Source organism: Hypanus sabinus, chromosome 19 (genome assembly GCF_030144855.1).
Source record: "Hypanus sabinus isolate sHypSab1 chromosome 19, sHypSab1.hap1, whole genome shotgun sequence".
NCBI lineage: Eukaryota > Metazoa > Chordata > Chondrichthyes > Myliobatiformes > Dasyatidae > Hypanus > Hypanus sabinus.
In genome coordinates this window covers 68,398,560-68,423,515 of record NC_082724.1, presented here as the reverse complement: position 1 = coordinate 68,423,515, position 24,956 = coordinate 68,398,560, and the positions used below count along the sequence as shown (strand labels likewise).

The 24,956-nt window shown below is 42.6% G+C and overlaps 1 protein-coding gene across 2 annotated transcripts in view; it reads left to right on the top strand.

The window, feature by feature from the left end:
- mst1rb (macrophage stimulating 1 receptor b) overlaps window positions 1-21,508 on the top strand; it is a 318,451-nt gene extending 296,943 nt beyond the window's left edge. The window contains exon 23 of one of the 2 annotated variants that reach the window (XM_059944606.1): window positions 20,865-21,508. The gene's annotated coding sequence lies outside the window, so the exon portion shown is untranslated. Of the gene's footprint in view, window positions 1-4,573; window positions 6,048-20,864 lie in introns of those variants that run through there. The other variant, XM_059944605.1, reaches the window with a different exon arrangement.
- Window positions 21,509-24,956: the final 3,448 nt, after the last annotated feature.

Sequence of the window (24,956 nt, the reverse complement as noted above, 5' to 3'; positions counted from 1 at the left end):
CCCTTGAGACCAAGGTAATGGATGACTGCACAAAGGCTGATGTCCATTTTCTCAGACAGTGCTTACTTGCAATTTTCAATTATCTGAAACAGAAATAACACAAAAGTTCTTAACTTCAAACTTTCTGCATAATCACTCAAAGAATTGAACTGCACATGCATGTAACAAGAGCTGTATAACTCATCTCCTTCTACCTTAGGCCACAAACTTATCAATCACCCCTGCTGTGGACCACTTTCTGGAGGTCCAAGATGCCGACTTCTACAAAGAAGGGATTTGTATGCTCCACGACTGCTGAATTAAGTGTGTAAATGTAGGAAGGGACTATGTTGAAAAATAAATTTGCTAGTTTTTCTAAAATTGACTCCTCCTATCTCAGGTCACGAACTTATCAATCACTCCTCATAGCTTAGAAGGATCATGGAAGGAAAATGGAGCACCTGGAGAAGACCCAAACATTCCACAGGAGGATGGTGATCCATTACATTCTGACTCAGAATCTAAGAGCAAAAATTAGTAGGAAGATAGAGGATTGGGAAGTTTTAAAAAACCTCCAGAAAACAACTAAAAGAATCATTAGAAAGGAAAAGGTGTAATATGAAAATGTCTAGCAAATAATATCAAAGTGGATAATAAAGCTTTTTCAAGAGTAAGGGGACTACACAAGTATGTAAGATACAGAAGAGAGATGAGAATAGATACAAGACCACTGGAAAATGAGGCAGGGGAAATAATAACAGGGGACAAGGAGATGGCTGATGAACTAAATGAGAATTTTGCGTCAGTCTTCACTGTGGAAGTCAAGTAGCAGTGTGCCTGATGTAGTGTGTGAAGGAAGAGAAGTGGGTACAGTTACTATTACAAGGGAAAAGGTGCTCAAAAAGCTGAAAGACCTATAAGTATGCAAGTCACCTTGACCAGATGAACTGCACCCTAGGGTTCTGAAAGAGGTAGCGTTAGAGATTGTAGCGGCATTAGAAAAGATCTTTCAAAAATCATTGGACTCTGGCATGGTGCTAAAGGACTGGAAAATTGCAAATGTCACTCCACTCTTTAAGAAAGGAGGAAGGCATCAGAAAAGAAATTATAGACTAGATAGCCTGACCTCAGTAGTGGTGAAGATGTTGGAATCTATTTTTCAGGATGAAGTTATGGAATACTTGATAACACAGGACAAGATAGGACAAAGTCAGCATGGTTTCCTTAAGAGAAAATCTTGCCTGATAAACCTATTGGAAATCTTTGAGGAGATTACAAGTAGGATAGATAAAGGCAGTGCAGTAGATTCCAGTGTCTAGTGGTGTTCTGCAGGGGTTGGTGTTGGGACCACTTCTTTTTATGTTGTATATCAATGATTTAGGTGATAAAATAGATGTCTTTGTTGCCAAGTTTGCAGATGATACAAAGGTTAGTGGAGGGGCAGGTAATTTTGAGGAAATGAGTAGGATGCAGAAGGACTTAGACAGATTAGGAGAATGGGCAAGAAAGTGGCATGTGAATTACAATGTTGGAAAATGCATGGTGATGCACTTTGGTAGTAGAAATAAATGTGTGGACTATTTTCTAAACTGGGAGAAAATCCAAAAATCTGAGATGCAAAGGGACTTGGGGTTAACTGAAAGTTAAATTTCAGGTTGAGTTGGTGGTGAGGAAGGCAAATGCCATGTTAGCATCCATTTTAAGAGATCTAGAATAAAAGAGCAAAGATGTGATGCTGAGGTTTTATAAGGCACTGGTGAGGCCTCACCTTGAGTATTGTGAACAGTTTTGGGCCCCTCATCTTAGAAAAGATCTGCTGACATTGGAGAGGGTCCAGAAGAGGTTCACAAGGCTGATTCCAGAAATGAAAGGGTTATCATATGAGCAAGGTTTGATGGCTCTGGGCCTGTACTCACTGAAATCCAGAAGGATGAGGGGAGATCTCATGGAAACCTTTTGAATGTTGAAAGGACTAGACAGAGTAGATGTGGACAGGATGTTCCCATGGTGAGAGAGTCTACGACAAGAGGGCACAGCCGCAGGATAGAGGAGTGTCCAATCAAAAGAGAGATGCAGAGAAATTTCTTTATCCAGAAGGGTGGTGAATTTGTGGAATTTGTTGCCACAGGCAGCTGTGGAGACCAGGTGGTTGGGTATATTTAAGGCAGAGATTGATTGGTTCTTGATGGACGTGGCATCAAAGGTTATGGTGAGAAGGCTGGACACTGGGGTTGAGGAGGAGACAGAAAAAAAGGATCAGCCATGATTGAATGGCAGAGCAGACTCAAGGGGCCAAATGGCTTAATTCTGCTCCTATGTCTAATGGTCTTATGGTCTAACTGTTGTGTTTGGGCTCCATGTGTCACAATTTTTCCTTCATTTTGCCTTTGGGAGATACCTTTTCATCTGAGTAAGTCTGTATGTCTTCCCTAATTGTATCTAAGAGTTTGTTGTAGTCAGCTTCTGGAATTATGGTCCCTGTATCCAGCTCCATTTTCAGTTTTACAGCAAACACATCTATTGTAATCCAAATGATTTTGTGATCTACTTCAGTTACACTATGCAGTTTAGCTACTACAGTTCATCTTTGTCAGACTCTATGTTTGAATCCATTGTACATTTGGTAACGTTATGTATTTGCTTCGTTTTCTGTTTGAAACTTCTCACTCGGTGGTGCTTTTTGTCTGCCTTGCATATTCTCTGTATCTGACTGTTGGTTCAGAGTAAAAGTTAACAGAAGGTGTCACAGACAGTCTTTTGCATCCTGGGAGGATTTGCCACATTGTTAACATTTTTAGCTTTTTTCCCCTTTCAGGGATACTTAGTGTATTTCGCATTCTAACCTCTTTCTCTGTGGTTTTGCTGCATCCTTTGCTGCAGTCTATAAAGATATTGCAATGGTCAATGCCTGTTCCAAGGTTAGGTCTCTCTCAGATGGTAACTTCATTGGAGTACTTTGACTATGCATGCCACATATAAGCCTGTCCCTTAATGCATCAGAAAGTTCATCTCGAAAGCCACAGTACTGGGAAAGTTTGCACAGTTCTGCAATGTATTCAGAAAGGCTTTCATCTTTTGACTGGTTCCTTTTGTAAAGTCTAGATCTCTCAGCTATTACCAGCAGTTTAGGGCTCAAGTGATTTTGTAAAATTGTAGCAATTGCTTGGTGGCTTTGCAAGGGTTACTAGGTTATGTAGGAGACTGTACTTCCTTGCACACATTAAGCTAAGAAGCATAGGAACTTTCTTTTGCTCCTCTACATTGTTCGTGTTACAATATGGTTCCACCCTCTAGATATATGACTCCCAGCCTTCATTAGCACTATCAAATTCATCAGCATTACCAACTGAAGCCATTGCCACACTATTTTCATTTTAATTGCAGCACGTCTTTCACTGTTACTCACAGGTTCCTTTATTAGTTCCACGATGGCTTTCTCATGCTGCTTAACTCTTGCTGTTTTGTCCTGTAACTGTTGGTGCAGTTTGAGATACTTTCTGACATTCAAATTCATACTAATTGCCAATTTGTTGTGTCTGTGCAACTACATATTGATTAAATAAAAGTACACACACAGGAGATAGTTTTAGCTGGTGTATTCACATTGTAGTGCGAGAGAGAGAATAATGTTATTGCAAAGACAACAGCGCATGTGCAGAAAATATAACAGTACGCATGTGCAGACATAGATTAATATGAATGTGTAGTCAACAATCCATTCATAGTGCTAATGGGGGTCATTGCTCTAAATGAAATAGATCCATACATTATCATAGGGACAAAGTGTCTTCCTAAAGGAAAGGCTAGCTAGCTGCCACTCTGCCGTTTCAGTACATACTCTATCACTCAAGTTCAGTATCACCTCTAGATAACGTGTTGAAATGTATTGTACTTTGTTTTGTTCTGGCTGTCACTCTAGACTCTAGAAAACTAGACTTTTGCAGCAGCAGTAACAGAGGACATTACAGGACCAGGACAAACAAATTAATATAAATTTGATTTAGCATATATGATGTGAACAAAATTTGATGTCAACAAAATAGAGAGAGTACAAAGGAGATTTACTAGAATGTTACCTGGGTTTCAGCAACTAAGTTACAGAAAAATGTTGAACAAGTTAGGTCTTTATTCTTTGGAGTGTAGAAGGTCGAAGGGGGACTTGATGGAGGTATTTAAAATTATGAGGGGTTAGATAGAGTTGAGGTGGATATGCTTTTTCCATTCAGAATAGGGGAGATTCAAACAAGAGGACATGAGTTGAGAGTTGAGGGGCAAAAGGTTAGGGTTAACACGAGGGGGAACTTCTTTACTCAGAGAGTGGTAGCTGTGTGGAATGAGCTTCCAGTAGAAGTGATAGAGGCAGGTTCGATATTGTCATTTAAAAAAAAAACTTGGATAGGTATATGGACAGGAAAGGAATGGAGGGTTATGGGCTGAGTTCAGGTTGGTGGGACTAGGTGAGAGTAAGTGTTCAGCATGGACTAGAGGGGCCGAGATGGCCTGTTTCCATGCTGTAATTGTTATATGGTTTATATTATACTTAATTTACACATAGCAAAGTAAACAAAACTGAGGTAGTGTTAACGTTTTTCAGGTTTGTTCAAGAACCTGATGGCAGTGGGAAAGAAGCTGTTGTTGAATCTTGAGGAGTGGTCTTCAAGCTCCTGTACCACCTGCCTGATGGCTGCATTGGGAAGAGGACATGGTGGAGGTCATTGACAAATGTTATGCACCTGACGAAAGGCAATTCAGCCCAGGTATCTACCCTGGTGTACCCTATGCTCTTCACAACCCATGCCCCTCCATTGTAACTCTATCCCAATTTATATACAGTACAGTTCTTTTTGTTCGTCATGATCTTATCGAGCTTTTCTTTCAATTTACCCTTCATATAGAATCACTAAGATCAAGGAATTATTCCACCCATTGAATCTATACAGGGCCTGAGCAGAATCTTCTTCTTCATATGCCTTGCACGTTACACGCTTAGGCAATCATGGCGATCCACATCGAATTGTCCCTCACAGCGTCAATGATATTTCGCACATTTAGATCTGTTAGTTCTTTTACAGTGTCCATATATTTTCTTCTTTGACTTCATCTTCTGCGTTTCCCAGGCATACAGCTTTGTAATGTAAGGTATTCTATTTCTCCCTTTCTGATGACATGGCCCAGGAAATTAAGTTTCCTCTCATTTAATGTTATCATTAAAGATCTTTATGTTTGGGCACGTTGGAGTACTGTCTCATTAGTTACCCTATCTTTATAGAATAATCCTGCTAAAGCGTTCTCTCCAATCTTCTCAATTTCTCTACAAGTTAATCTTTTTCAAATGTCCAACCATACAACATTGTACATAGAACACTGAATGTTAAACATAGAACATAAAACATTGAACATTGAACATGGAACATAGAAAATTTAACACCAAACATTGAATACAGAACACAGAACATAGCAACATAGAACATAGTAACTTTGAACATTAAACATATGTAAAGGGGGGTTTCTTCATTTTCTTTGTTACTGCGTATGTTAATCAAAATGGCTTCTTTGTTTGTTAAAAGTAGGAATGCTTTGTTGCGAGAGAGTGCTGGAAGCTTGTTTGGGTTAAAATTTACTGATAACGAGAATTGTATTCCTTTGTAAACCAATTGGGATTAATGTTGTTCTTTCTTCTGAGTCTGTAAGCTATTGTTGGCAGGCTTTTGGGGAGTCGGCGCGAGGGGGTGAGAGAGAGAGGACGTGATGCTGTAAGCTGGGCGAGGAATGGACTCCAAGTGGGGGTCTGAAGACAGGAGGTACCCCGAGGAGAGGAGATGAAGCTAGAAGTGCTTGGTTGTCCACTTGGAGGGTCCTGAGCTGCGAGTTGAGGAGTTCGGAGGGGATCGAATGGTGGCCAGAAGACTTCAGTAATTAAGCTCCAATGGTTGTACACAAAGTGGTTTGGACTTTGATAAGTTTGGCGCCTTTTCTTTATTTTCTTTTCCTTCATATATACTGTATGGTTATTAATCAGTTATAGTAATCTTTATAAATTGTAATTACTTAATCGCATATGGTGTCCTGTTTGTTCTTTGGCAAGGTGGGGACATGTCATAGTATCCACACCAGCTGATTACCCAGTTTGGTGGGGCAGAAGGCTGCTCCCCCTAGACAAGAATGAGCTGAGTGATCCTGAGGCGACCTAGGGGGTTACATTGTGGGGGCTCGTCCAGGATTGATTTCTGTGGAAGCTGAGTGAACGCCCTCTTTAAATTATGTCTGCGGCGAAGAGCTGGTGTGCCTTTGCGGGTGTGTGTTTGCTGGTTATCACTGCATGTGTGTTGGGTGGGGTGGCTGCTGTTGGTGCCCCGGAGGGCGTTGTTCGAGTTCTGACTAGTGTTGACGAAATGGTGGTGGGGCCATGGGCTATCCATGCTGTTAAGAGAGCGAGGAAGGACTGGTGGGTACGTTCCAGCTATGGTGGGCTCCGTCCAGTTGTTGGAATAATGTCCAGCCCTAAAGGGGCGGAGGCGTGGGTGGAGCGAACCTCTCAGTTGTTGGGTGAGTGGCAGTGCTTGGCTGAGGGAAAGCAACAGGGATTGGTTGAAAGTTTGAGTAGGTGGGCTGATGACGTTGTTAGAACTGTCGGGTACAATTACCTCGAAGTGACAGCTGCCAATTCTGGGAAAGTGTGGGAAAATGCGTTTGGTTCGACTGGAAGTCAAATGCCGCAGCTGGGGGGCTTACCACATCCGTGGCAGGAAATTGGTGGAAAGTTTTTAAGGTATCCCTTTTGGTTAGGGTGGGGGGAAGATAAATTGCTTGCGGTGCCAGGTGGATCTGTCAAGGAGATCAGCTCCTCCCTCAGTTGTTCAGTTGATCCGAGAGATGTCGGGAAACTTAGAGGAGGCCCAGTGGGGGAACGGCTTGGGGTCTCTGGGGGAGCACGTTCCCAGCAATGTACTAAGGAACTCCCGAAAGGAACAGACCCTATTCCTGAAGGCTTAGAGGGACTACGCACTCAGGTGTTGTTACGGATGGATGGAAGTCAAGTTAAAGCCATCCTCGACACTGGGGCACTGGTTAAGTTGCTGTACAGTTTGTTTTATAACCGGTATTGGAAGCATTTACCCTTGACGACATTGAGGACACTGGAGATTCGGGGTACCAGTGCCAGTGATTATCCAGCCGACAGTTGTTGGTCAGTGAAAATGGAGATCTTAGAGGCAAATGTGGGGGTGACTGAGGTTCGTTGATCGTTAATGCTGATATGTCCGGACCCTGTTGAGATGGGCAGTGTTTCTGTTCTAGAGAGAACCAATATCCTGCTGGTGCGCTTGGGGGCCTGCCTGGAGGAGGCGGGTGAGTGCTGTTTGGAGGCATTGTCGGTGCACCCGGAGTTTCCAGCTGCTTGTGCGGACATGTGTAGTAGCATTGGGCCGGTACTGAATTTAAACGAGAGCCGGTGGTGGTACGGCCTGGGGGAAGTATCTGAGGGTGAGACCCTCTTAGTGGACACTGCGAAATACCACGAGGGAGGGGAGTTGACTGCTGAAGACACCTCAGAGAGAGAGAGGTTGCGGCGACTGGCCCCTGAAGCCGTGGAAGACGTAGGAAGCGTGTGTGTGGATTATAGTGCGCTGAAGAGGCGCACTGTTTGTGACCAGAATATGTCCCTGAGGGCCGAAGAGGCGATGGCCTGTCTGAGTGGTGTGAAGTGGTTAAAGGTGCTGGATCTGAGGAGTGGATGTTGCCAGATCCCGATGAGTGGGGCCAACAAGGAGAAGATGGCCATTATAAGTTCCCTAGGAGTCTTCTGGTCCGAAAAGATGTCACAGGGCATATCCGGAGCCCTTGCAACCTTCCCGCAGGGCATGTGGAAGACCATGGGGGATGTGGAGGTGTTTGGAGTTTTGGCAGATGTGGATGACCTCCTGGTATTTGGATTTGCCTCGGGAGAATATGAAGTGAGGTCATTGCAGGAGCGGCTGAGAACTACAGAGTTAAAGTTTTTTCTGGACATGTGCCAGGGCTGGTGAAGGTCGCAGCTCGTGAGTGACTGTCTCTACGGAATCAAGTTTGAAAGGAAGATGGAGAGACTGGAGAAAGTTGATCTGGAAGAAGTCATAAGGAAGAAAAAGCTGGAGAGAAGTGCAGTGAATACTGAACTGGAGGTTGACCAATCTTTAACTGCTGCTTTTCAGGTCGGGGTGGAAGAAGCTGTTGGAGTAACTGCGTCCCAGATTGAGATGGCCAGGATGCGTGAGTCAGAACTGCTGAGCCTGTGGCGAGAGTTACAGGGGCCAGAGAAGAAGCTGATAGCTCGATTGCAGGAGGCTGAAGAGACTGCAGGAGCAGTGCAGGCCATGTGTTTCTGTTTGGAGAAGATCAAACAGCAGCTACTGATCGCAGAAATGAGGAAGAATATGGATTCGAAGGATGATGTGCTGGATGTGTGATACATGCTGCCTTTTGCTGACTTCCCCTCGATTGAGGAAGAGACCTTTGGCGCTTCTCCCACTGAGTCAGGTGTAGTGGGGAGGGTTAGCTGTGTGCAGTGGAGGGGGGCATGAGTGAGAGGTTGAGAGAGGAGTTGGTAGCGGGCCCGAGGTATCCCCAGTTGTGTCCGAGCCTGAAGGGTTTAGGTGAGGGGGTACGGAGGTCTCAGAAGTGTTAGGAAACCCCCAGAGAAGTTTGCCTATGTAGTGCCTGAGGAACAGCGCATGACGTTTACTGTTTGGGAAGCAATGTCACTATTTGTGCCTGGGTTAGGGTTTGTGTTGGCAGGAAGAGTGGGTGAGTTATTTAATAGTCATGAGGACATGACTTTTATTTGCTGAGGGGAGAGTGTAAAGGGAGGTTTCTTCTTTTTCTTTGTTACTGCGTATGTTAATCAAAATGGCTTCTTTTTTTGTTAAAAGTAGGAATGCTTTGTTGCGAGAGAGTGCTGGAAGCTTGTTTGGGTTAAAATTTACTGATAACGAGAATTGTATTCCTTTATAGACCAATTGGGATTAATGTTGTTCTTTCTTCTGAGTCTGTAAGCTATTGTTGGCAGGCTTTTGGGGAGTCGGCGCGAGGGGGTGAGAGAGAGAGGATGCGGTGCTGTAAACTGGGCGAGGAACAGACCCCAAGCGGAGGTCCGAGGCCAGGAGGTACCCTAAGGAGAGGAGACGATGATAGATGTGCTTGGTTGATCACTTCGGATGGTCCTGAGCTGCGAGTCGAGGAGTTCGGAGGGGATCAAATGGTGGCCAGAAGACTTCAGTAATTGAGCTCCAACGGTTGTGCATGAAGTGGTTTGGACTTTGATAAATTTGGCACCTTTTCTTTATTTTCTTTTCCTTCATATATACTGTATGGTTATTAATCAGTTGTAGTAATCTTTATAAATTGTAATCATTTAATCGCTTATGGTGTACTGTCTGTTTTTGGGCGAGGTGGGGACATCACACAGCATCCACACCAGCTGATTACCCAGTTTGGCGGGGCCGAAGGCTGCTCGCCCTAGACGAGAACGAGCTGAGCGAGCCTGAGGCAATACGGGGTTACACATAGAAAATTGAACAGTACATCATAGGAACAGGACCTTCAACCTGTAACATCGTGCCAAAACAATTAAATTACTAATCAAATGGCCAGCTAAACTATTCGCTTCTCCCTCCACCATATCCATATCCTTCTATTTTCCTCACATTCATGTGCCTATCCAAATGTCTCTTAAAAGTTGCTAATATATCTGACCCTATCCCCTCCCCAGGCAGAAGATTTCAGACAAGACGTACAAAAAAGCTGGATGAACTCAGGACCTGACAAAGGGTCTTGACCCAAAACATTGACTGCTTCTTTCAACGGATGCTGCCCAACCTGCTGAGTTCACCCAGCTTTTTTGTACGTCTTGATTTGACCACAGCATCTGCAGTGTACTTTGTGTTTACATTTCACACACCCACCACTGTGTAAACACTTACCTTTTGAAGATTCTTTTGAAGATTGGATTGACTCTCTTTCCAGCAGCCCTAGATGGGTTGAGTTCTGGATAGAAGTGTTCCCTGCATGAAGAAGGTTTTCCTCACAAGCATAGTGTTACTGTGAGATAGAGCAGAAAGACAGGCCCCTCACCTGAACATCAAACACCAATTCAAATAAACCTGTATTAATCTCATTTTTTATTCTCCCCACCCATTCATATCAACTTCACACCCAGAGTTTATCACTCACCTACACACTCAGACAAGTTACAGAGGCCAGTTAACTTACCAACCTCCAGGTCTTTGGGCTGTGGAAGGATATTGGAGTCACTAAAGAAAACTGAGATAGTGGCTCCGCCAACTGAGTCACACTAATCCCATGTTTCTGCTCTATTCTGTGAACTGTCGTTGGGAATCTCTCTATTTCCCCAAACTAAATCATTGAAATTTATTAAGTCTATTTAGCCTGTGTTAACCAAAATTGGATGTTAGGCTAATTGTTGGGCACCCAGGTCAACATGGACATGTGGGACTGAAGTGCCTGTTTCTGTGCTGTACTATTGCATGACTCGTAACAGTTTCTGTTTTGCCTTTCTGCTTTATGCACTTCAACTTAATCTTCTCTCAATCTTCTCTGTTCCAAAAGAAACTTCTCCACATAATCTGTCCTTCCACTATAATATTCCATGAATTTCCTCTGCATCCTCTCCAACGCTTGCACATTCTTTCAAACGTGTGGTAATCAGAAGTTTCCAGCATTCCCTAGCTGAGATCTAATTTGTTATTTTCTGTAAGTGAAAACAGCAGCTGCTAGAAACACATAAAAGTTCCTTCAATATTTGTGGACAGCGAAAAAGAACTAATGTTTCAAATGATGATGTTGAAAAGGGTCCCCAACGCTACTCTCTTGGGCAAACACCAGTTCAGTACAGATGCATTGGTCCAACTGTTCTGCTTCCTGATCCAGGTATTAGATGGTGAGGCACAGTGAGGCCTCAGTGCCACTGTGTATGATTGTGGTCTGGCTGTGTATGACTGTGTATGACTGTAGTCTGGCTGTGAGCATCCTCTCAGATATTGATACAAGACAAATCCTGGGGCAGACATTGCCCCCGTCTTAATTTGCAAGGATTTGTCAATTATATGCACAGAGCAATAAATCTATGAGGCATTGTAAAAACTACTAAAATTACTTAAATACTTTAATAAATTTTCTTCTGTCTAGTTTTTTTAAGTACAGTGGATTCCACTTGTTTGGGACACATCGGGATCAGTATATTTTGCCCCAAATAGTCAAAATTTCATGGAAATTATTAAAAGGTATAGAAAGACAAATTGCCATATAGCTGAATAATAAATCAGGTATGTAAATGAAATGAAGAACAAGTTAAAATACTACCAATACTACTACAATACTATGAAATTGTGTATTAGTTCCTAATTATTATTGATGGAGGAACTTATCATATGTATTCGTTGTTTCACTGACTGTAAATCAGAACAGACACCAAGTGCAGATAATGGATGCCTTTATACAATGTGTTCAACAATTTCATCCTGCAACTCTTCATTTTCATTCTAGCATTCAAGATGATTGTCAATAACTTCAAATTCTTCATAGTTTCTACCTTGCTCAGTGGTGAAATTGTTCCATGTTCACTGCCAGCGGTTTCTGGCATCTCCAAGTCTGAAAGCCTGAAACTGAAGTGAACAAAATAGTTCTGAATTGTCTTACTGTTTATTACTCGCCAACTACCAGTGACAAAAATATCGCTGCTTTTTGAACACAAATGATGCTATTTAAAATCAGCTCGCTCTAAGCACAGTGTGGCATCTAATTGCCAAACAAGTACATGCATCTGATGCTAGTTAGAAGCTGTTGGCAACAGCCTTCTGCCCCAATTAAGTAGCAGAATGTCCCAAATAAACAAAGGGAATCCTGGCTGTTTTCTTGATTAGTTTTTGTTCTTTAAGAGTTTTCTCAAATAAGCTGCTACCCTGTTTAACCAATGGCCTAATTAATCAAAATCCACTGTATTTAATCATTTAAAACCATGATTTAAAAAAATAAAGTAGAATGTATTTTTAAAGTAAAAGTATTTTTACATCTAGTCTTCAAGTGAGAATTCAATGTACATTCACCATTCCCAGTGTAATTCTGGGAAAACCCATTCTATTTGGGCTCCATGTGAGGTTGCCAAAGGAACAGAATGACAGATGCTCTCGCATCTGCTACTCCACATGTTTTGGATTTTCAGGTGGGCCATGTAAGTCCGGAATATAGTGAAAGATCTAGATACTGTGGATATGGAGGGGATGTTTCCTATATTTGGGGAGTCTATGACCAGAGGGCACAGTCTCAGATTAGAAAACCTTCTATTTAGAACAGAGATGAGGAAGAATTCTCATTCTCAGCTGTAATGGATTTTGTTGGGTGGTACAGAGATACATCTTGTAGAGCTACTGCCTCATGGTTTGAATGAACTGGGCCCAATCCTGTGGAAACTGTATATTCGCCTTGTGGGTGTCTTCTGGGTGCTCTGGTTTAAATCTCTTATCCCAAACATGAATGTGCTGGATGGTAATAGGCTACAACAAATTACACCCACTGTGCTGGTCAGTGGTAGAATCTAGGAGGAGTAATTGAGAATGTTTGCAGAATAAAGTGGGACTAACACAAGATTAGTGCTGTTGGTGCGTGATGGATGGTGTGTACTCAGGGAGTTGATGTGCTTGCCTCTGAGCTGTATGGCTCTCTTTATATACTTAAGTCAGCCAAAGAACATTATTGTTCATGTAATCTGATACCATGTGGACTGAATAGTCAACTTCTTTGTTTGGAGACACAAGAGAGTGCATCAACTTGGGTAGTGACATTGATGGTTCAATGGACATGGACCCCCAAGATCCACAGCACACCCAGTTTACAACCTTTATGTTTTCAAACAGTAAAATAATACAAATAAATATTCTATTTTTTGTGGAAATCTATTGGGTACAGGGGTCAGCTGTTAGAATGGAATTGTCGTTATACTTTCCAGATGCTTGAATCTGGAGCAACAAGGCTTAAGGATTTTACTACATTATGTAACATCTATGGAGGCAAATGGACAGTCAACGTTGTGGTCAAGACTCTTCATCTGGACTTCCCTGTCTGACTGAGAATGATAATTAAGATCAAAAGACATAGGAGCAGAATTAGGTCATTCAGATCATTGAGTCTGCTCCATATTCCATCATAGCTGATTTATTTTGCTCTCAAACTCATTCTCCTGTCTTCCTGTAACTTTTGATGCCCTGACTGATCAAGAATTTATCAACCTCTACTTTAAATATACCCAATGACTTGGCCTCCTCAGTCATCAGTGGCAATGAATTCCAGCAATTGACCACCCTCTGGCTACAGAAATTCTTCTGCATCTCCATTCTAAAGTGACATCCTTCTATTCTGAGGCTATGCCCTCTGGTTCTAGACTCTCTCTCACTATTTATCTTCTCCTTATTTAATATTCGATGGGCTTCAATGATTACCCTCCCCCATTCTTCTAAACTCCAGCAAGGATGTAATGCTGAGGCTTTATAAGGCCTCACCTGGAGTATTGGGATCCTTATTTAAGAAAGGATGTTGGACAGGGATTCAGAGAAGGTTCACAAGATGACTCTGTGAATGCAAGGTTTATTATACGCGGAGAGCTTGATGGCTCTGGGCCCTTACTGCTGGAATTTAGAAGAATGAGAGTGGATCTCATTGAAACCTATCAAATGTTAAAAGGCCTAGATCGAGTGGATGTGGAGAGGGTGTTTCCTCTAGTGGAAGAATCTAGGACCAGAAGGCACAGAATAGAGGGACATTTAGAACAGAGATGAGGTGAAATTTCTTTAGCCGGAGGGTGGTGAATATGTGGAATTCATTGCCACAGGCTGAAGTCATTGGGTGTATTTAAGATCATAAGACATAGGAGCAGAATCAGGCCATTCAACCCATCAAGTCTACTCCGCCATGGCTGATCCGAGATTCCAATCAACCCCATAAACCTGCCTTTCATCATCTCCTTTGATGCTCTGACCAATCAGGAAACTATCAAATTCTGCCTTAAATATACCCATTCACTTGGCCTTCACCATAGTCTGTGGCAGAACATTGTACAGATTCACCACCCTCTGGCCTAAAAAATTCCTCTTTACCTCCATTCTGAAAGGATGCCCCTCAATTTTGAGGCTGTACCCTCTAGTTCTGGCTACCCCCACCACAGGAGGGTATACTCTCCATACACACCCTATCTAGACTTTTTAACATTCGGTAGGTTTCAATGAGAGATCCCCCCCACCCCCATTCTACTAAATTGCAGTGAGTACAGGCCAAAAGCTGCTAAAGGCTTTGCATATGCTAACCCCTTCATTCCTAGAATCATTCTCATAAACCTCCTCTGGACCCTCTCCAATGATGACGAATCCTTTCTGAGATATGGGGCCCAAAACTGTTGACAATACTCCAAGTGTGGCCTGAATAGTGCCTTATAAAGCCTCAACATTATCTCCCTGTTTTTATATTCTTTTCCCCTCGAAATACATGCCAACATTGCATTGCTTTCTTTACCACAGACTCAACCTGTAAATTAACCTTCTGGGAGTCTTGCATGAGGACTCCTAAGTCTCTCTACAACTCTGATGTTTGAACCTTCTCCCCATTTGGATAATACTCCACATTATTGTTCCTTTTACCAAAATGCTTTATCATGCATTTCCCAACACTGCATTCCATCTGCCACTTTTTTGTCCATTTTTCCAATTTGTTTAAGTCCTGCTGAAATCACATTGCTTCCTCATCACTACCAATCCCTCCACCTATCTTCGTATCATCTGGAAACTTTGCCACAAAGCCATCAATTCCATTATCCAAAGCACTGACAAACAATGTGAAAAGTAGCGGTCCTAATACTGACCCCTGAGGAACACCACTTGTCACTGGCAGCCAACCAGAAAAGGCCCCCTTTATTCCCACTCACTGCCTCCTGCCAGTCAGCCATTCCTCTATCCATGCCAGTATCTTTCCTGTAACACCATAGGATTTTATCTTGTTAAGCAGCATGTGGAATGAGCTTCCTGTAGAAGTAGTAGAGGCCGGTTCAGTTGTGTCATTTAAGGTAAAATTGGATAGGTATATGGACGGGAAAGGAGTGGAGGGTTATGGGCTGAGTGCGGGTAGGTGGGACTAGGTGAGATTAAGGGTTTGGCATGGACTAGGAGGGCCAAGATGGCCTGTTTCCGTGCTGTGATTGTTATATGGTTATATGGTTATAAGCAGCCTGATGAGTGGCATCTTATCAAATGCCTTCTGAAAATCCAAATAAGTTACATCTACTGCCTCTCGTTTGTCCATCCTGCTTGTTACTTCCTTGAAGAACTCTTAACAGATTGTCAGGCAAGTTTCCCTTTACAGAAACCATGCTGACTCTGACTTATTTTATCATTAGCCTCGAAATTCTCTGAAACCTCTTCTTTAGTAATAGACTCCAATACTTTCCCAACTACTGAGGTTAGGTTAACCAGCTCATAATTTCTTTCTTTTGCCTTCCTCCCTTCTTAAAGAGAGGAGTGACATTTGCACTCTTTCAGTCCTCCAGGATCATGCCAGAATCAAGTGATTCTAGAAAGATCATAACCGATACATCTGTTATCTCTTCAGCAACCTCTCTCAAGACTCTGGGATGTAGTCCATTGAGTTCAGATTACTTATCCACCTTAAGACCTTTGAGTTTGCCTAGCACTTTTTCCTTGAGTAGCCAGGTGTGAATGGTTACTGAGAGAAGGCAGGACAAAGGAGTTGAGATGGAAGTAGTTCAGCCATGAAGAAATGGCAGAACAGACTCAATGGGCTAAGTGGCCTAATTCTGCTCCTGTGACAAATGATATTATGGTACATATTGAGAGCCATTACCCAAGCTCAATTCTGCTCCTGAAACTTTGTTATACTGACTTTAAATAAACTAAATTTCAGAAATGGGGTTCAACATTTTGACAAGGCCACAGGTTAGATAGATATTTTACTTGTTCAAGGTTGTACCCTATCATTGTTTAATGTGAGTATGTACAGAATAGCATGAAGGCCAGGTATAAAGTACATTTACAATTAGACTGTGTGAATTTGCAAGTTTGTACCTTTGCTTCATGTTCAAAATTCCGTTCAAACTAACGCAGGAGATTTGTTCATGACTAAAACAATTCTTCATGGGTAGAGATGTAATGGTTCTAAGCACCCTATTTTCATTGAGCAGTTTGCACACTAAACAAAAAAGCAATTCTTAATGAAGCTTTTCCTGACTCTTGCTGTGTCCTGTTGACTGTAAATTCTCACCTTCCTATTCATGCTTGTCTTTCTCTCTCTGACCCCATACTTTTATATACCTCTTCAAACTTGCATGCTAAATACTAAACATTTTAAATCTAAATGTAGTACATTATCCATAACTTACTCTGCTTTTTGTTTTGAAGCTTGAATTATTTCTTATCATCTTTGATTGCTTTCACCCAGGTGAACCATATCCGTGAAAGGAGACCACCACCTTATTATTTTACATTCTATTACAAATATCATTAGCTTCAGTCAAATTTATTGTTAAGAGAAAGGACAATAATATCAGTCAGTGAGTAATATGGACCCCCTGCTAGATGAGGAGGAATTTCTTTTTACCAGAAGTTGGGGTATCTGCAGAATTCATTGCCACAGATGGCAAATCTTTGAGTATATTTATAACTAAATAATATTGAGTACATTTATAGCTTTGTTAGTAAGGGCATTAAAGGTTACATGGAGAAGGCAAGAAAATAAGGTTGAGAGTCATGATAGAATGGCTCAGCAGACTTGATGGGCCTTCTCTCTCTTGTCTTATAATAACTCAGAGTTTTGAATGTCTCAACACCTCCTTTATCTGTTCTTAATTAGTGTTTTACCTGAAATTCATGTTTTGAACTCTGCTAGCCCATGTCCAGTAGAGCACTGGAGTCTCCACAATGTTTTCAACTGTCAGTCAAGGGCTTTTGTAAGTCGGTGCATCGTGGTGACTAATATACATTGGATTTAACTTGGCATGGCCAAGTGTTGAAAATCATGGCCATTGTGTTTCTAGATGGACAGAATGCAGACTGCAATTTGACAAGCATTCTTTGACTTTTGGTTTGGGAAATAGCTTGGGATGACTTTAGTAATAGCATTTCCTGTGTCAAAGGGTGAGATTTCTGTAACTGGATGAGGGTAGTCACAATTCTGCTGCCTCTGAGGTCCTGTGCCATGTATTCCTTTTGCCAGATGTTTGGAGGTGAGGCTGTTAGTCTGTATCAGGGTTTTCCCTTTTATAACTTCAGCAAGATATGAAACATTGTTTTTGCAAGTTGGGCTTTTCATCTGTTAATCTGGTGTAGTGGTAAGAATGGATTTGAGATGTTATTGTGGAATGGAGTCAAAGAAGTTCATATCAAAGACAGAGTCATGGTTAAGGAGTTCTTCAATGGCTCCTCCCAAAGGGTGCTGCCTTTGTTGTTGTTCCTCTCCACACCTCGTTTCCTTAGGATTTTTGCTTGTTTTTTGAGGTCAAGTTGCTAGCTCGATACTCAACCCAGCACAGATGGAAAGCATGCAAGGAGAGGCCAGATTCAAACCCTCTCAACTCCATGCTCCAGCCTTCTTCCTGTAACCTATCAACCCTCTACTTTAAATATTCTCAATGACTTGGCCTCCACAGCCATCTGTGCCAATGAATTCCACAGATTCACCATCCTCCAGCTAATTATTGTCACATGGGGATGTGGAGACTGGACCCAAATGCAGGACGCAGGCAGTGAAGTACTAGGGGCAGGACAGGAACAAGATGGGGAGACCATGGCATGCAAAGGTGATCCTGGGGTTCAAAGAGTTCATGGCAAAGGCAGGATCCTGGCTAGGCTAAAGAATGGATCTATGTGATAAGGAATGCTGGGAGGATAGTCCCCTGGGCAGGCCACATTACTTCTGGGCAGGGCCCAGCCTCCCAGGCAGGAACACAGGGGCCTGAGAAGGTTGCAGGGCACAACCCATCAGAAGCAAGGGGTAGGAAAGGGTCAGAGTCCCCCCACCAGGCAACAGCAGTCCAGCCTGCTTACCCAACAGAGGCAAGGGATCAGAATGGAGCTCAGTCCAGGGTGACTACAAGAATGGACTTACAAAACTAGATGATTAACAGTGGATACTCCAAAACAGGCCAGGCCAGGCCAGGCCAGGCCAGGCCAAGCCAAGCCAAGCCAAGCCAAGCCAAGCCAAGCCAAGCCAAGCCAAGCCAAGCCAAGCCAAGCCAAGCCAAGCCAAGCCAAGCCAAGCCAAGCCAAGCCAAGCCAAGCCAAGCCAACAGTGTGTACAAGAGGAACAGGACACCCACCCAACTAGACTCAGTCCCAGAGTCCTTTATATACACCTGCCAGCCAATAGGCTTCAGGTGCGCCTCCTTAAGCCAAGTTGATCCTATTTGGGCTTAAGGGTGAAAGGAGGGATGGCTACAAGACCCGGAGTCCGGAGTTTGTAGACCCGATCAAGGCTCCGGACCGGACCATAACAATTATTCCTCATTTCTGTCCTTGTATTCTAAGGCTGGGTGTGGTCCTAAAATTCCTCTCCACATGGACTCTATCTAGGCCTTACAATATTTGATAGATTTCAATGACATCCTCCCCCTCATTCTTCTAAACTCCAGTGAGTACAGGTCTAAATCCTTCAAATTCTCTTCATTTGTTAACGCTTTCATTCCTGGAATCATCCCTAACATAAAGCTGGGCTGCTGAAACAGTCTCCATGCCTGGAGACTTGAGCAACAGTGAGCATTAGTTCCCAAGTCCGTTCCACCATCCATGAGCTCTTAGATTCAGGTTAATTTATTTATCACAGGTACATTAAAACATATTCTACAGTCAAATGTGTCCTTTGTGATAACAACCAACACAACCTGGGTTGGAGGCTGGCCCCTGCTGCAAGGACTTGGCTCAATATCCATGTGTACCATCAATCTACATGCCATGACACACAGGCACTTAATGCCATATTATATTTTAATATTATTCTTTTTCTAACTATGTGCCTGTTGTGATGCCGAGGATGGAGATGCCAGAGCTCGCTGTGTGCCAACGTAATGTGTCTTTAGCTTAACTGGTCAGATAACATTCTCTTCATTTACCACACGTACATCAAAAGATATAGTGAAATGTGTCATTTGTGTTAGAACCAACGCAAACTAAGGATGTGCTGAGGGCAGTCCGGTGCCAACATAGCAAGCTGTAAGCTTAATTGGCCTATGTTCTAATTCCTTGTAGCTTTGGCCAGTGGGAAAAAAATCAGCATTATAATTATGAACTATGCTCACACCTAAGCTACAGCTTCTATCACTAAATATAGCAATAAATGTGGGAGCTTTACATATACCATCTGGCCAGCATCATTTCTAATTTAATAGCTGCGTTGTATGATGGAAGTTTAGCTTTGAACAAGGATTGTGGAACTGGAATATTCACAGAATGAACAACTCAAGTGTAACTAGATAACAGAACATACTGTAACTCTTCAGAACATACAGATCACTATCTCCAAAATGCTCTCCCACTGAGAAACCGGTCACCTGACCAGGTTCATTTCCCAACACCAGATCAAGTACAACCTCTCCTCTTGTAGGCTTATCTACATATTGTGTCAAGAAATCTTCCTGAACACACCTAACAAACTCTACCCCATCTAAACCCCTCACTCTAGGGAGATGCCAATCAATATTTGGGAAATTAAAATCTCTCAGCACAACAACCCTGTTATTATTACACCTTTCCAGAATTTGTCTCCTTATCTGCTCCTCAATGTCACTGTTACTATTGGGTGGTTTATAAAAAAATACCCAGTAGAGTTATTGACCCCTTCCTATTCCTAACTTCCACCCACAGAGACACTGTAGACAACCCCTCCATGACTTTCTCCTTTTCTGCAGCCGTGTCATTATATCTGATAAACAGTGCCGCGCCCCCACTCTTTTGCCTCCCTCCCTATCCTTCCTGAAACATCTAAAGCCTGGCACTTGAATTAGCCATTCCTGTTCCTGCACCATCCAAGTCTCTGTAATGGCCACAACATCATAGCTCCAAGTGTTGATCCACGCTCTAAGCTCATCCACTTTATTCCTGGTACTCCTCGCATTAAAATAGACACATCTCAAGCCATCAGTCTAAGTGTGTTCCTTCTCTATCCTCCCTTTTGCAGTGTCTACAAGCTTTCTCCATTTGTGAGCCAACCTCCCTTTCCTCCGTCACCTCAGTTCGGTTCCCACCCTTACGATTACCTTTTTTTTAAGACATCTCGTGAGACCATGGATTTGGTCCTTGGAAGGTTTCCAGGGCGCAGGCCTCGGCAGGGTTATATGGGAGACCAGCAGTTGCCCAAGCTGCAAGCCTTCCCCTCTCCACGCCACCGATGTTGTCCAAGGGAAGGGTTCTAGGACCCAAGCAGCTTGGCACTGGTGTTGTCGCAGAGCAATGTGTTGTTAAGTGCCTCGCTCAAGGACACAACACGCTGCCTCAGCTGAGGCTCAAACCAGTGACCTTCAGATCACTAGACCGATGCCTTATTCATTTGGCCATGTGCCAACACTATGATTACCAATATCCCATATCCCGTTTATTTCCAACATTAATAGTACAATTCAGGTAGTAATTCTTCTAACAACATGCAGCTGAGCAAAGTTCTATCAAGAATGTAAAATGGAACGGGAGTCAGTCATCTGGCCAACTGAGCTTACCCTGCCATTCAATGCGATCAGGGCTGATCTGGCCGTGGACTCAGCCTCACCTACCTGCCTTTTCCCAATAACCTTTAGTTTCCCTGTATGCAAAAATCTAATTAACTGTATCTTAAATATGTTTATGAGGTAGAATCTTTTGAACCGCCAATACAGCCTGGGACTCTTGTGGTGGCAAGCGAAGTCTTGAAGATACAGAACATTTGCGGCATGGGGCGTACGGCCTGAACTGAGGCACGGGAGTCCTGGCTGGAGAGCGGGGAATGATCCGATGTTTGGCTGGTGTGGACTTGAGGCAATTCCATTCGGCTGAACGGAAGCGAGGAGAGTGGAGGCAGGCGATGCAGGGTGAAGGCTGTGGAGCTCGGACCCGCACCAAAGAGTGAGGAAAGACGCAACATTTGATCGTATTAAGCATCAAGCCGAATTAGAAAAGCTATGTATGGGCCGATTCGAGGTGGCTGGTCATCAGCCCAAGAGAGTATCGAAATGATGGGGTCCAGTTCCGATTCTGGACTATTTAAATGCCAGGCCACATTTAAAAGGACAGGACATTGAGGCCGGAGATGAGGGATGAGCTGGTTCAAATCGTGTCTCCCTGAACTTTACTCGACTCTGTACTGAACTTCAGCTTGGTGCTTCACAGGGTTTACTCATCTCTGTACTGAAATGTGGCTGTGGCCTACAACTATAACAGTGTGGACTCACTTTTGTGAAGTTCAGTTCTGAATGCTATTTGCTTATTTTTATTGTTTGCATGTTTTCTCCTTTTATTTTGCATGTTGGGTGTTTGACGGTCTTCTTTTGTTTTAATGGTCTCTATTAGGTTTCTTTGATTTGTAGCTGCCCATCAGGAGGCAAATTTCAAGGTTGTATAAAGAATACTGTACATAATTTAATAATAAATTTATTAAATTTTGACTTGACTTGGACTCTAAAGTGGACAGAAAACTATCTGGTCAAGGGGATCAAAAATGTAAATATAACCATTGACAACAGAATAGTCAGTTGAATCCTAATGACTCCAATCCTATTGATGGCTCAGTTCAGCCTGTTTTCAAAGCTTTGCAGCATTTCTGAAGGAAGGATATAAAGCTGACATTTTATTCTGGAACATCAGCTTATGGAACACTGCTTCTGGAGACTGAGGAAGGAAATCAAGGAATCCTGCCAAATTCACATGAATTACAATCTATCTTTGTTGAAGTGTTCTTGACACCTACATGTTTGAAAGCTAAGTGAACTACACAGACACCATCTGTTCATTGTCTCATCTGCTCCAATAATCTCCACTAATTATATCTAATGCAATTAGTATGTTGAGTGCAGATTCATTTTATGGATGTGGTGCAGAATTGGTCCTCCATGCCCATGTTTTCCCCAGGCACAATGACTACAATAAGATCCAGAACCTACTGCAATTAACCTTGTAGATAAGCTTACAGAAGGCCTACATCACATTGGCTCCACTTCTGGGACTCTTGTTCAGACCTCAGTAATCAACAGAATTCTACAGTGTCTTATTCAAAAGTAGGTTGTATTTCATTAAAAATTACACCTCATCTGTACTTTAACAGCCTCACCAATTTTTCCTCAAGCTTTCAAATAGTTGTCTGGGATTCTATGTTTACTGGCTTCTTTTTGAGGAGACTGTACAACTGCTTACAGATGGCTGAGGAATTGACCCAGAGTCACTGGCACTGTAATAGTGTTACGCTAATGCTAGGCTACTGTACCACCTCTTTTGCTTCATTTACTGTATATATCTTATTACCACAAAATCTATCACATTACATTAAGTTTCATGATAGTTATTTCTTAATTTATTCTCATTTTAGTCATGGAAGACAAGGAAGCACCCAGGCTTCTCAAGTCTGCCTTGACATTCAATATGCTCATGGCTGGTTTGTCCTTAGCCTCTTAGAGACATAGTCATACAGATGACTATTACAGCACCAAAATCAGCCCTTCAGCCCAACTAGTCTATACTAAACTATTACTTTGCCTGTTTCTATTCACCTGCAATTGGACCATAGCCCTCCATACTTCTCCATCTTACCTAAATTTCTCTTAAATGTTGAAATTGAATCCTCATCCGCCATGTCCACTCATTCCACACTCTCACCTTGTTCTGAGCGAAGTTTCCTTAAATAATCCACCTTTCACCTTAACCCCTGATCTCTAGATCTAGTCTCAACCAACCTCAGTGCAAAAAGTCTGCTTGCATTTACCCTATCTAAATCCTGCATAATTTTAGACTATAATCATAAGAGTAGAATTAGACATTCTGCCAATCAAATCTGTTCTGCCATTCCATCATGGCTGATTTATTATCCTGCTCATCCCCATTCTCCTGCCTTCTCCCTGTAATCTTTGATGCCCTGATTAATCAAAAACCTATCAACCTCTGTTTTAAATATACCCAATAACAAGGCCTTCACAGCAGTCTGTGGCAATTAATTCCAGATTCACCACCCTCTGGTAAAACAAATTCTTCTTCATCTCGGTTCTAAACAGACGTTCCTCAATACTGAGGCTATGCCTTCTGATCCAAGACTTTCCCACAATAGGAAACATCCTTTCCACATCCATTTTATCTTGGCCTTTCAATACTCAATAGATTTCAATGATATTCCCCCCCCCCCCAAACCCCATTATTCTAAACTCCATTGAGTACAATCCCTGAGCCATCAAATGCTTTTCATAAGTTCTGGTCGCCTCACTATAGGAAGGATGTGGAAGCACTGGAAAGGGTACAGAGGAGATTTACCAGGATGCTGCCTGGTTTAGAGAGTATGCATTATGATCAGAGATTAAGGAATCTCGGACTTTACTCTCTGGAGAGAAGGAGGATGAGAAGAGACATGATAGAGGTATACAAGGTATTAAGAGGAATAGATAGAGCAGACAGCCAGCACCTCTTCCCCAGGGCGCCACTGCTCATTACAAGAGGACATGGCTTTAAGGTAAGGGGAGGAAAGTTCAAGGGGAATATTAGAGGAAGGTTTTTTACTCAAAGAGTGGTTGGTGCATGGAATGCACTGCCTGAGTCAGTGGTGGAGGCAGATACACTAGTGAAATTTAAGAGACTACTAGACAGGTATATAGAGGAATTTAAGGTGGAGGGTTATACAGGAGGCAGGGCTTAAGGTTGGCACAACATTGTGGGCCGAATGGCCTGTACTGTGCTGTGTTGTTCTTTGTTGTTATAAGTTAAACCTTTCATTCCTGGGATCATTCTCGTGAATCTCCTCTGGACTGTCTCCAATGCCAGCACATCTTTTTGCAGATAAGAGGACCAAAACTGCTCACAATATTCTATGTGCAGTCTGCCCAATGCCTGATAAAGCCTCAGCATTGCATCCTTGCTCTTGTATTCTCATCCTCTCAAAATGAATGCTAACATTGCATTTGCTTTCCTTAGCACTGGACTCAGCCTGCAAGCTAATCTTTAAGGTATCATGTACATGGAATCCCAGATCCCTTTGTACCTTTGATTTTTGAATAGTTTTCCCATTTAGAAAATAGTTCATGCATTTATCCATTCTGCCAAAGTGCATGACCATATGTTCCAACTGCTACTTCTTTACCGATTTCTTCTATCTGATGAAGTCCTTCTACAGACACCCCGCTTTCTCAACACTATATGCTCCTCCACCTATCTTCATATCATCCACAAACTTGGCCACAAACCCACCAGTTCCTTCATCCAATTCTTTGACATATAATGTAAAAAGATGTGGTCCCAACTCAGACCCCTGCAAACACCACTATTCATTGGCACCCATCCAGTAAGGGCCCCCTTTATTCCCACTCTTTGTCTCCTTCCAATCAGCCAGTCTTCTATCCATGCTAGTAACTTTACTGTAATACCATGGATTCTTACCTTGCTAAGCAGCCTCATGTGTGGCACCTTGTCAAAGGCTTTATGAAAATCCAACTAAACAGCATCTATTGACTCTCCTTTGTCTATTTCCTCAAAGAATTCCAACAGATCTGTCAGGCCCTTGTAGAGATATTTGCTTCATCATTGGCCATTGGTAAAGTTCCTGAATTACATTGGCTAATGTAATTTTGTAGTTTTAGAAACAAAGCAAGGAGATGCCAAGGAATTATAGGCCAGTACTAACAAAGTTTATAGGGAATTCTAATAGCACTTGGACAGACAGAATCTTATTAGATAGAGTCAGCACAGCTCTGTGCATGGGAAGTCATGCTGAGAGAC